The sequence below is a fragment of the Acyrthosiphon pisum genome, chromosome A1 (genome assembly GCF_005508785.2).
Source record: "Acyrthosiphon pisum isolate AL4f chromosome A1, pea_aphid_22Mar2018_4r6ur, whole genome shotgun sequence".
NCBI classification, from domain to species: domain Eukaryota; kingdom Metazoa; phylum Arthropoda; class Insecta; order Hemiptera; family Aphididae; genus Acyrthosiphon; species Acyrthosiphon pisum.
In genome coordinates, this window is record NC_042494.1 from 45,601,214 (window position 1) to 45,615,480 (window position 14,267).

At 27.7% G+C, this 14,267-nt stretch overlaps 2 protein-coding genes across 7 annotated transcripts in view; one reads left to right on the forward strand and one right to left on the reverse strand.

Annotated features, from left to right (window-relative positions):
- Positions 1-12,898, reverse strand: part of LOC100159025 — a 22,140-nt gene extending 9,242 nt beyond the window's left edge. For 3 of the 6 annotated variants that reach the window (XM_029487144.1, XM_029487145.1, XM_001944460.5), the window contains exon 1: positions 12,334-12,890. The gene's annotated coding sequence lies outside the window, so the exon portion shown is untranslated. Of the gene's footprint in view, positions 1-12,333 lie in introns of all 6 variants that reach the window. The other 3 variants (XM_029487147.1, XM_029487148.1, XM_029487146.1) reach the window with 3 other exon arrangements.
- A 92-nt stretch (positions 12,899-12,990) lies between these two features.
- Positions 12,991-14,267, forward strand: part of LOC107884639 — a 4,940-nt gene continuing 3,663 nt past the window's right edge. The window contains exon 1 of the transcript XR_001680056.2: positions 12,991-13,091. The gene's annotated coding sequence lies outside the window, so the exon portion shown is untranslated. The remainder of the gene's footprint in view (positions 13,092-14,267) is intronic.

Sequence of the window (14,267 nt, forward strand, 5' to 3'; positions counted from 1 at the left end):
TCGAATACTCGGGGTATATAGTATTATATATTATAGTTGTATAGTACGTCATATTACTTATTATTCATATTTGATATTTTGCCCAAACGTGACGTCATATCACTAAACATGTGGGCTACATAATTCTTCCTGTACAAGTATATGATAAGGCGCGTCTATTAGTTTATATGGTCGAAGAGTATAATAGTAATTATAATATATATTTATAATCTCAAGGGTTAATGTACAAATTGTCTATAAACTCCTTGAAATTGTAATGTCAGAGTCTGTCTCTCTCACTGAACAATAACAGTTCAGTGGTCTCTCTCGCACATATGTTGGCTTAAAGTGTTACACACAAAACGATGTTTTTATAACACACATGCGCGGTCTATTTATTATAAGTCTATGATATTTACCATATTTCTTTATCTTATATTATCTATCTTTCCGTGAATTTCAAAGCTGTAATAATAATACTTATTGGTTGCCATTGTTTTAAAATTGTTGTTATGGTAACCGTTATAAATCGTAACGGATTTTCGTATAATGACTCTTGTGTCGTTGCCTTGAAAATTTACTCCCATCGCGTGTGAATAATATTTTTATATTTTTTTTTTACGTTGGGTTTGTTTTTCCCTACTGATATCAACTAACTTAATAATAAATAATTATACTTCTAATTATAAATAAAACTATTAAAACTTTGTCGTGGTATCAATTAATAATTAATAATTATATTACTTTATCGCCGATGCAGTAGTAAACAATAAATACAAACATTTATAAATATTATATTAAAATTATTAGCCATTGCCAATAAACACTAGTAACATTGTGAATTTTCTATTATTATAAATTATAAAGGTGAAGGTACTACTGCAATAATACAAAGTATGAAAAAAGTAGTTATCATCATTAACATTTTGTTGAATATTCCTTAGCATATATTATTATGATATGAGATCTTAATATTTTTCCGTAGATATTAATCTAGGGGGTGGGGATAGGAAAATCATTTCGGATACACTTTAAGAATTACTAGTTGTAGATTTTGATATTCTAAGTTTTGAGTTTTAAAATAAATTATAAATCAAATGTAGATACCTACTTCAATCATCTATCGGTACTTGGTAAGCACCAATAGACAATATAAATAAAAAATATGATTTTTTGGGCCCATAATATTTTATGGTCGTTAACATAAATAATGGTGACATTATTTTAAATTTGTATAAATATAACGACAAATATATTTATAACTTTAACGTCACACACATTTTTAGAAATCTGGATTATATATTATTATTAATTATTATGATATAGTATGCCAGTATGTATTATAATTTTTATTTTTATGAACATTTTGTGTTTAAAATTACACATAATAATATGATGAATGATTTAGTTGATTTGTCAAATTTATTGTACCTATCTTGTTATTATTCATACGAGTATAATTAATGTATACAGGTTTTTGCAAAGGTACATTTTTATGAACCTTACAAATTTTTTCTATTTTGGTAGTAGGCCCGGCGTAAATCACTATTATGGATAGAATAAAGTCCGTTTCACACGATAGTCGTTACTTATTGTGCTTTAGTGCTGTATATAGGGTACTGGATTGTATATACTAGATTCTACGTCTGTGTTAATTAATTTAAAATTTAAAAGTATACTAGTGAAAGGAATAGTGCTGGCAATTTATTGTAATGGTTGCCATAGAACATGTTCTATTTTACTAGTGTATATTGACATGCAATCACAATAATATTATTAAATTATATCAATTACATTTTAATTAAATTAAATCTCACATTTATAGATCTTTTAATATTAAAATATCTATTGGATCTAGAAGTAATCATAAATCAACATACCTATAGATCAAGCTAATTACACCAGGACACCACTATAGAACAGTTGGATTATAAAGTTACGTAATAAAAAATATAATTTACAAAATACAATAAACATCGTAAAAACCACGCTCGAATGACAAATATAGCAATAAAAATTTCGTATAATTTTCATAGCAGACATCTCTTAACTTGTAATACTTTAATAATTTAATTGTTTTAATACAATAGGTACCTACATAAATGATGATCCACTAATCCAAGGTATTTAAAATCCGTTCTAAATTTTATCTTTAATTATTCAGATTTTAAAATTTGATAACTATATTATGAGCTTAAGACAAACTTACTTTTTTCCATAAATAAATAATCTCCGTTTAACCGTTGAAATATGACAATTATTGTTTACGGTGTTTCATTAAACAATTAATAAAAATAATAAAATATGATGACGTGTTACACCTTACACAGTGTTTTGTAGCTGTATATAATATAAATATATAATACACTAATTACTATGCTGCCAATTATCATATAAATACATAGGTACTATACATTACAATATTACATATATTATTAATGCAATATTATTATGGTCTATGGATCATTAAAACAGTGGCGTATTTTCCTGGGATTTTAGAGGTATTCTCATCACCCGACACCCATAGAGAATATCAAATTTGAAATGATCTTTTGAAGTGAAACTTTTATACACGCGATGGGAGTAAATTTTCAAGGCAACGACACAAGACTACAAGAGTCATTATACGAAAATCCGTTACGATTTATAACGGTTACCATAACAACAATTTTAAAACAATGGCAACCAATAAGTATTATTATTACAGCTTTGAAATTCACGGAAAGATAGATAATATAAGATAAAGAAATATGGTAAATATCATAGACTTATAATAAATAGACCGCGCATGTGTGTTATAAAAAACATCGTTTTGTGTGTAACACTTTAAGCCAACATATGTGCGAGAGAGACCACTGAACTGTTATTGTTCAGTGAGAGAGACAGACTCTGACATTACAATTTCAAGGAGTTTATAGACAATTTGTACATTAACCCTTGAGATTATAAATATATATTATAATTACTATTATACTCTTCGACCATATAAACTAATAGACGCGCCTTATCATATACTTGTACAGGAAGAATTATGTAGCCCACATGTTTAGTGATATGACGTCACGTTTGGGCAAAATATCAAATATGAATAATAAGTAATATGACGTACTAATACAACTATAATAATATAAATACTATAATAACCCGAGTATTCGACTTGTTGTAGTAAATATACTAATATTGACTTTTGTTAATAATACGTATTAACTAATAAGTATAAGTAATAACACTACCTACTAGTAATAAAAATGGTATTCGGAAAAAAAAGCCCTGTACCAACTAAATAGGTACATAACATTTTTTTTTATTATAGTGTGCATTTTATAATTTTAAATTTTAAACAATATATATCTATATTTTAATATAATTACCTATGTAAAACTTTTGTTGTTTAAAATATTTAATATTCGTTTGATAATTTTATATACCTACTTTTATATCATAATTCATAATAATATTTAATAAAATAATACACTAAGTATTTAAGACTATATAGGTATAAATATACATTTGAAATATAAATTATTAAAGTATATAGTAATAAAAGTAATTGTCATTTGACTTTATCTTAAAAATGATGAAGGTATTTTATTTTATTATTGACTCTATATGTATGTAATTTTTTTATAGTTACCTTTTAATAAAATAAATGTATTACCTAGCATAATAAATTAGATGCATAATAATATAATAAAATAATTTTATAATTAATGAAATATAATTAACATTAATTGATTAATGCTAGATGTATTAGTTTATCAATAGCAAATTATTAAACTAGTATATTTTATGGTTATGTTTATGTTATGGTTATGTTATGATAATATGTTAAAGATATTGTGTTACATAGAACAATTTAATGATTATAATATTATGATTCTAATTAATTAAATAAATCATAATAAAAAAGAATATAGTAGTTATTTAGCTGTTACGGGGCTTTTTTTCCGATGAATGTTGCTTGGGGCTTTTATTTCCTAGATTTTTCCTAAAATTGGTTCATTGGTAATAAATAATAATATTATGTATAAGTATAATGTAAGTATATATTATTATTAAAAAATAAATGTTCATATTATCTTGGGTTTTTATTTTATTGACAATGGTTTAAAATAAAATCAAAAATATTTTATTACTGGGTTTGAATTTGTAGGTACCTACATATATAATTGCATTATTTACTGGTCGACCAGTGTTCGTATACATAATATAGTGAGTGCTAAACTGCTAAGTACAAAATGTTTCTCGGAGGCTTGATTAAAAATACTAATTATTTTAAAGGTAGGTATAATGGAGCTTATTTGTATATATTTCAAAACTGTACAGTTTTTAAGATCATATTTATAGTCTTTTAATGGTATAATATTGTACCGTTTCGTGATTTTTATTGAATGTGAGACCTATTAATTATATTACTTATTATAAATATAATATTATGTTTATATATGTATATATAATATGTAGTTTAATAATTAAATTTTAACTAATAACTAAATATTAAACAATTCATTATACATTTATACCTATACCTAAGAGAAGTGCAATAGACAGTTCAACAGTTGTATACTTGTACCTAAGCCAGTTAATTTAGCTATTAATTATTTATCGGGATAACGGGATAGCCACTGCTAGACTTAGCTATATTATACTATATTACTATCCATAATAGACAATACGTCAATGCTATTGTAATTAGTAAAAATATTATATCATTAAAATAATGAGCGCCAAAAGATTTCAATAGCGTTGACTATATTCTATACGAATATACGATGAGTATACGAATACGACGGTCTTGCCCAAACGTGACGTCACATAGTACAAGATGTTGGCGTCAATATATTTGCCGCGTCTATTAGTTTAAAAGGTCGAAGATTATACTATTGCTTATAATCTCTTAGAAAAAGTAATGTCAGAGTCTGTCTCTCTCGCACATTGGCTTGTTCGCATGTTGGCTTGAATATATTTCACTAATGCGCGGTCTATATATTATAAGTCTATGGTAAATATAAAGATATTAAGATCTAACCAAATGATAAGTAATGATTCTATGTAGGTACTTCGTTGCCCGACAACCAATAAATATAATTTTATATAATAGTTATATTATTGTATTGAATGACAATTTAAAAATATTGTTTATTTATCATTTTGTATTATTATTTTTTATTTAATCCAAAATCTAAACCTGACTTGACATTACTAATGTAAATATTTGTAAATATAATTTTATAATAGTTATTATATTATTGTATTGAATGCCAAAGCGGAAGTTTCACTTCTATGACCTGTGCCTGCACAGGATTGCTTTTTTTTTAATTCATAAGAATAGTTAAGAAAAAATAATTACAGTTTCTCAAGTCATTATAGTACATTATTAAGGTTGGAATCATTTAAAATGTTTAAACTATTTTGTTTATAATAATTTTTAACTTATATTATTCCTAGAAGTGCTACTAAATGCCACAGTGCCAATTAGTATTTAATTGTACTTTGATATATTTTTTAAAAACTGTAATCAAATCAATACAAGGTTTATACTTTATAGTTTTATATAATATATACAGTATGATTAATTGACTGATACATTGTTGGGGATATTGAGTTATATTCATTATTCATATTATATATAGTCATATAGAATATATTTTTATAATACCACATATTACGTAAAAATATCATAATATTATACCTAAAAGTATTTTTTAAAGTTAACTAAATAATAATTACCTCGTGATTAACAAATAATTAAAGTACTTTTTGAAATACATATTTATCAAATAAGCTACTCAGAGTTGAATAATAAGATACTATATGTACCTATATAATACCTACTGAGAATTGAGATATAGATAACTTATATATATTATGTATATTGTACATGATAGATTAAAATAATCCCGGTATGAAATGAATAAAATATTTGAAGTGTAGGCATAAAAAATAAAAATAAATTAAGTAAATATAATCATAATTATTGGTAGCCACTAGCCATTTTATATAGGAATATGTCATTAAATTATTTTATTATTTTATAGTGATTAATAAACTACTTGCTCAATATGGCGAAAATAAATTATTTATGACACCCGATGCTGATAAATACTTAATAAGGAAATTTATTTTTATACGAATAAAAATAAAATATTAAAATATAATAAAAAAAAATACATATAGTTAAAATACTAAATTATTAAAATATAATTTTAAAGACATACAAAATAAAATAACCAGTGAACTTAAAACATAAGCTCGAGTTTTCTAATATTTGCATGTTTTTTTTGGATATTCGATTTATTGCTAAATAAGCTTGAAATAAATTCCACGACAAAAAATATTAATAGTTTATAGAGTACATTTTGCATATTTAGTGATTTTAAAGTCTGTTTTATAGCATATTTTTTCATTTTTGCTATTTTGTAGAGCATAATTGATGATTCATTAGCCCTAGTTGTAAATATCGAGTAATGTAATTTGCGGGTGGGGGGGGGGGGGAGTATGAACCAGTTGCGCTTAAAACAAAATTTGTATTTTAGGGTCAGACGGTCAGTTGTCAGTATTATACCAATATTACGCTGCATAATATGCTTTAGTTATGTTTATGTATATTAGGTTATAATATATTATGCATCCATAGGAATGTCAACACCTTTTGTACCAATGTATGGGAATCCGAATGGCAGAGTAGGTACACCTAATAATAAACTAAGGAGTTAGGGAAGTAAAAAATACCACCGTATACTGGCCCAAATCTTATACATCAAATCGCAAAGATGAAGTAGTTATCAACAGACTACACATTGGTCACTCAAAGATGTGCCATGGACATCTTATACACAGAGAAGAACCTGCAATGTGTGAAACCTGCGGAGAACCTCTCACAGTCAAGCACCTTCTTGTCCAATGTCGTGATCATATAGATACCAGGAAAAGAATTGAAATGTCCAGTAACATCTTCGAAGCCCTCAACCCAACCCATGACAACACCAACAAAATAATCGCATTTCTTGAACAAATTGATATGTACAACCTAATTTAAGGAGCTAGTATATTTATATGTAACAAAAAAAACTAATTTATATGTAAAACTAATTTAAGAAACTATTGTATCATTTATATGTAACTAAATACTTATTTTTTTGTTGCAAACTAATAACCTTAGCAGTTGAAGCTGTACCATGAATAAAAAAAATAAATAAAAAAAAATATATATTATGTGTTATTAATGTTTATATTCATTTTATTCCAATAAAAATATTGTTATATGTGCTATTGAATATAATGAATATTAGTTAGTACCCTGAAAATTATCAAGCGTAATATTGGTCTATCAACCCAGGAAATACCGAACGTAATTATTGGTATGTGAAAACTGAAAAGGTAATTTTAAGCACAATTGGAAAACTCCCGTTAAATCATTGTAGGTAATAGTTCTACCAAAAGCGATTCTGAGCAAAGAAGCCGTAGGGTTGCATCTATTTCTTAGGATAATTTATGAACAATTATAGTTAATAAACCAATTATAATTATTTTATTGATTCAGTAATTGAATGTTCAATTTTTGATTACTAAATAATTTGAAAATTGATCAATTTCGTCAAAATTAATATTTCATTATTTCAAACGCTTATAAAAAATTTTTTACTGTATTGTTGATATTTTTAAATATCTATAAGTACAACTTTTGAAATACCTTGTTTGAATTGTTCGAGCTTTTTTACCAACCAATAAAAATTTTAAAATACAAATATTCTAAAATAAATTAACAAGTCAAATATGACAAATGTCTATCGATATAAAGATAGTCAAAATATTTTTAAAACTATAACACGTCTAGATAATGCTATTCAAGCAGTAAAAGTGATACAAAATCGTTTTTTTGAGACTTGTCTTTTAACAGCGACATTCAACGTCAACCTCACTCTTCTTGCCAGTCACTATTATCTCTTTTAAACATGGAATCGTTACGAAGGGAAAGGTTTGATCTCTGTTTTATTTTTAATCTAATAATGGACAAGTTTACTGTCCAAAATTACTTTCAAGCTTAAGCTTCCTGGTTCCTAATCGTAGCACTACACAACTAAACACTTTTTATGCCCCATTCCAGTTTACCAATTATGGTTAAAAATCTCCTAAGAATAGAGATATGGAAATATGGAATTAGTTATTATATTTCATATTGATTTACTTTAATGTTCAACTATTGATAACTATTAAATATATATTTAAATAATTTAATAAAATAGAATATAAGAAATAAATTAGAATCTATGAATCGATATTTTTGTACTTTTTTATATAGTAATAAGTTTAATTAATAGGACGTACACCGACATTTTGCTGTCGCTGTCTGACAAGTGCATAATATGGCAAATTTATGCTCAGCAGAACACGTGTAGCTCTGTTAGTAAAGGTAAGATTATTATCTAGACAATCTCATCGGATTTTTATTATATTTTAATTTTAAAGCGAGTTATGAGTATTTTAAAATTGTTAATTGTTTGTACATCTTAAAATGTGCAATGAGACATTAAATGTCTGTGTGACGTCCTCTTAACTTGATGTTTATGTTTATCTAAAAATCTATAACCTATTTAATAAGTTGTAAATTAACTACAAAGACTTAAATTTAGAAAATTGTATGCTACCGATCATCTTATATTTCATTTTTATTGGACATTTTTGTCCGTCCTGTTAAATAAATAAAATAAATATTTAGTGAACAATTCGAGTTTCTGCAATTATTTATTTTTGAATCACAACAAAAATACCTACATTATTGATTTTGTGAAAAACTGGTTTTGTATAAAAATTCTTGTTTTCCTTATTTTTCTTGTGTTAGCTATGTACATTTTCAATCATTTTTACAAACAAACCAAATGCAATTTACATAAATTGAATAAAAAACCTAATGTAAATTGACAATAATTAATAGCTAAAACAGTTTTTCTTATTTTAATGCACAGTTTTTGGTCAGTTTTCCATAATTATTAAGAAAATTATTAGGTTAGCAGTAGTACAAGTGTACTATTAACTGATTTTTATATCCGAAACCTGAGAGACCACTTTGAAAGTTGAACTTTGAAGCAAATGTTCTGCTTCAAAATGTAATGACATACAAGTTACAAATATAATATTATAAATTAATATCCAACACAACCGGACTTTTTTTTAAAATACTAGTTGTATTACTCGGGATAAATGAAACCGATATGGAAAATTCACCTGCTTAATAATTTTCTTTTTTTCTCTTACGTATGTAACCAGTTACAAGCAGAAATAAACGAATATGTAATTATGATTTTAATATTATTAATAGCCCCTCTATTAATATTGTAGGGTTAAATCACCCTAAAGTAACTGGTTCAATACTTATATCAATTATCTAAACTTTAGTAGAATCGTCAAAATCAGTCGAGTACTTTTCGACTGGTCCGGGATCTCAATAATAATAGGTGTAGACAATTTGATGCCAATTTGTTAAAAACTGTGTATTTTAATAAATTGGGACGTGGGACCGGAGTAGCGCAGTGGTCGCGAGTTGACTACAACTCTCACAGTGAATGGTTCGATTCATAGCAAAGTGCAAAACATTTGTGTGGTTCTACACAATTACCAATTCCCCGTGCTGTCGTCCGATTGCGTCATACGATTTCCAATTAGGTCCAACTCCACTGGGAGTGAAGACCGCACATGTGTCCTTTTGGAGAAGGGGGTAGTATCATGCATATAGTTTTATATACAAAGATAAATGAATCACATGATCTTCCTACTACCCACTCGTGATACGTATTGACAAAGTCCTTGAAGTCGTTTCAATGAACAATTAATACAGAAAAAATAATTTATAGCGTCATTTAGATATTATAACCCGACCAATATTCTTATATTTATTCGTATAATATTAATATTTGTATCAGCCGACTATTAATTGATCTATCTATCGTTTATTCGTATCCGTTTTGGATCAGTTAAAACATTATCATTGTTTTTTGTCAAAATGAGTAAAGTATTTTTTAAGTATATAAACCTCAACTACATTTAATATTATATACATTTCGCCTCTCATAAATAATAGATAGCACTCAATTTTACATTTATGTAGAATAGCTTTAGAAGGTATAAAATATAACAAAATATAATAAAATACAGAAAATTATATCCAATAACAATAACTGTGTTATTACCTGTAACCAATGGTAACTCTATATAAAACAAAAAAATAATTCGATTTTTGTAAGCTTAAACAAAATTCATGTGTGAGCCAAGCCCTTGCACAAAGGGTAGATGTTTCATTACCAGGGCTCGTAAATTCATGCCCTAAAATATGCCTAATTAGGATAAAATAGTATATTAATATAATGAGTATACAATATTATAAATATACATTATTTCATTTACTATGAATAGAATATTATCAATGATTGTATTAATTGTATTTAAATAATATGCGTAGTTAATTAGATAAAAATATGATATAACTATTAAACTATATAAGTATTGAAAAGTGATTGAATGAAGAGACTTCCCTATAAAGTGACATGAATTAAATGTTTTTTTGTAATTCTGCTTATAAATTAAAATAAATAAAAAATGAAATATTGATAAAATTAATATTTATAATAAATACATTGCACATGACTTTATTACAATGTAAATAATGTTAAACAATATTAATTTAAAATGGTAATTTTATTTATTTATAGGTACTGATATTTTGTTAAATCTATTATTTGGTAATCGGTAAATAACGACGCGGAAAAAAAACAACACGGAAAAAAACGACACGGAAAAAAACGACAAAGTTATAAGTTATAATAAGTAATATAGTATACCGTATAATATTACTATTATAGTATTATAATTATACTATACTCTATCCCAAATAAGAAACACTTTTACGTAGCAAAACTGGTTTTGCCCGTAGCCGCCGTGGTGTTTCTTATTTGGAATGGAGTATAGGTAACAACAATTACAGGCCAAACGTCTTATCGAACCCATCCAAATAACTGTCGTAGATAGGATAAATATATTATACACAAAAATATACGTAAAATCCTATTGAGTATTAGGTATAATATAGGTTTAAAATGTATTACTTTGGATAACAGTGGTAGGATTATCGATATAAAGTATAAACTATCCATAAATTCTGTGTCAGTTACATTTCGACGTGAATACGTGCTATATAACCGTAATTTTTCGTAAAACATGGAAATTATTAAGTTCAACAAAGGTGGGAACAAAATTAGTTGGAGAGGATATACATATACAATGAAACATTCGACACAAGATAATTGCATACGCTTGCGGAATTGTTCACCCTTATTTCCACCTCACGTATGGAATGTCCATAATATCACATTGAACGACGGTGATCGGACTATTAATGAAACTGAGGGATGGAATCATAGATTTTCAAAGTTAGTGGAACATTGCCATTCCTCTATATGGGTATTGATAACGAAAATCCGACTGGAGGTAGTGAATGACGAAACAAAACTAGCTCAAAATGCATTGGGGACATAACTCAAAAAAAAAAAATCGAAGATTTATGCAGTTACAAAATAAATTTAAAAATATATGTAAAGAATATTCAAGTGGGGAAAGAGATATTCCAATTTTTTTAAAGACTAGCATATACTTACGATATTTGTGATTTTTAAATTTTTTTTTTATATATAACAGCTGTAATCGGAGCTCTAAAATATTATATACTATTTGATATTTGTGGTTTTTTAAAACCATTATTTATAATTTTTATATTTCACCAAATTGTCTATAGTAATATTGTGCCATTATTTTATTAATAAACTTAAAAACAACGGTTGTGATTTTTAGATAAAAAGAGAGGTATCCCAATTTTTTTAAAGGCTATAGCATATACTATGATATTTGTGATTTTTAAAACTATTGTTAATTTTTTTTTAAATATTATATTATAACAGCGATACCTACTATACTATTCAATATTTCTGGTTTTTTAAAACTATTATTTATAATTGTAATTTTATTTTTTATATTTCACCAAATTGTTTATAGTAATATTGTGCCATTATTTAAAAACGATGATTGTGATTTCTTGTGATAATTAAAATTGATATTATATACTTAACTGATTAAAGGTAGCGCTATTACATTATATCAAATAGGTACGTTTATTCGGTAACAAACAACATTAAATGACGATAAAGTATAGATATAAACTGTCAAAAACGTGTCCTAATGTAATTTTAATATTATGTATAGGTATATCTAGTACACCTAGTTGAAATAAAAACGTTATGTGGATTTTAAATAACTAGATAATGTAAGGTGTACCTGTCTACAAAAACTACTCATTACCCCACCTACCTATATTTTCACTCAGTTTTGAGTTATCGCCAAAGACGACCGCGTGCTCGAGCGGACGTGCTGCGTTTTCCGGTGGGTCACGTCGAAATGCCGGACACGCATCACTGCATCTGCATCTGTACGGGTGGAACGTTATTGGCGAACCTACTGCACCTCATTGCCGGCGATAATTAAAGGCCACCTCGTGTGACAACGCAAATAATAATAATAACGTATTATCGTCGATAGCCGAACTGCGTATATGTACCGCCTCCTGACCACTACGTACGCCGACGCCGCTCATAGGAATAAACACAAGAAACCTGACGTTAAAATATCATATTATCTTTGTTCGCAGTGATAATATTGTTAACGATATATTTTGTGATTACCTCGCGCAGATTATTACAACACGACAGTTATAATATAAATTATAAACGGGCAGACCAAATATTTGTATAGGTACTTCTCGGGCTCTCTACATATTATTATACTACACAAAATACGAAATAATATGATTATTATAATAGTGCGCACACGTCGCGCCTGCGTCTCAACTCCCGAGCGTGTACGTGCAACACTCGACACTGCGCGGCGGCGACGATTACTGTTTTCGCGGTACGAATCCTAGCGCGAGCGATTACGTATTGTTTATTGTTGGCACGCCGCAGATAAGTCGTTCGTCATCCGTTCCCATGTGGCCATGTCAGTGTATGCAGGTGTACGGACATTTCGGCAACCACGCATTTTTTGACGATACGGGCACACCCCCCACCAGAGTAAGCCATTGGTACTTTTCTGTTATCCCTACTACCGCGAGTCTCAATTCTGTTATCTCGACTACCTCGCCGATGCTGATTTAGATAAAACCGATAATAAATCATAGACATGGATATAAATATAAAAATTTAAAATACCTCCCCAATACAGTTCATATTTTATGCGTACATAGACCTTTTTTTATGAGCATTTGAATATATAATTTTAACGATATTGTGTATTTAGTGGTAATTTATCAAACTCAATAAGACCTTAAAGCACTAAGCAGTCACCCACCTACCACTTGCAAAAGTTATGGGGTATTTACCCAGTAGCCATACGTGTTCGGTACTACTAAGCTAGGTCTAGTCTAACGCACTGTCTCCGCTCAGAATCGTATCCAATGATTTATCATTGAATTCAAATATAACACATACGCATTACAATGACATACTTGACAACTACTATACAGCAGAGTGGTACCCACTTGTCCAGCTTTTTAATTTATATATAAATATATATATTTAATATCTTGATGATTTTATGGTTAGTAGTAGAGATAACAGAATAGAGTAGTCGCGGCATCGAGTGGTAGTAGGGATAACAGAAAAGTACCAAGCCATTTTTTGCATCAAAAACAAAAAAAAAATTCTAAATTATTTATAAAGCATGTTATTTAGCTGTAAATCAAAAATTAATCACTATTAACCTACCTACTGCATAATGCATATCGTACTGCATAATATAATTATTATCTATTTTTATTGTTATTTATTTTTTATTTTGTTTATCAATATGTATTTACCCACACAATTTTCGTTCATTAAATAAATAAATGTTGTACAGTACATAAAAGCACAAAAATATTGTGTTTTCAAATTTTATTAATAAGGCAGTGACGTAAACAGCGCTCCCACTTGCGACCCAATGGTTTTCAAAAAATTTCATTTATATCTGTGTACACGATAAGTAATCGAAAGAATGCTTTAATTTTCAACTTCAGTAATTTTTCTGATGATAAATGAATCTGTATAAGTGGTTCCCAGTGATTTTCAAATGAGTTAGGAAAAACCAAAGAAAACATTTTGGAAAATGGAAATATTCTTAAGGCACGTCCAGACGGAGCAGCTTTTGGCGTGTGTGTGGACGTATTTTCGGCAATGCCGCGCGGCCTCCGTCGGCCCCGTGCCGCGCGG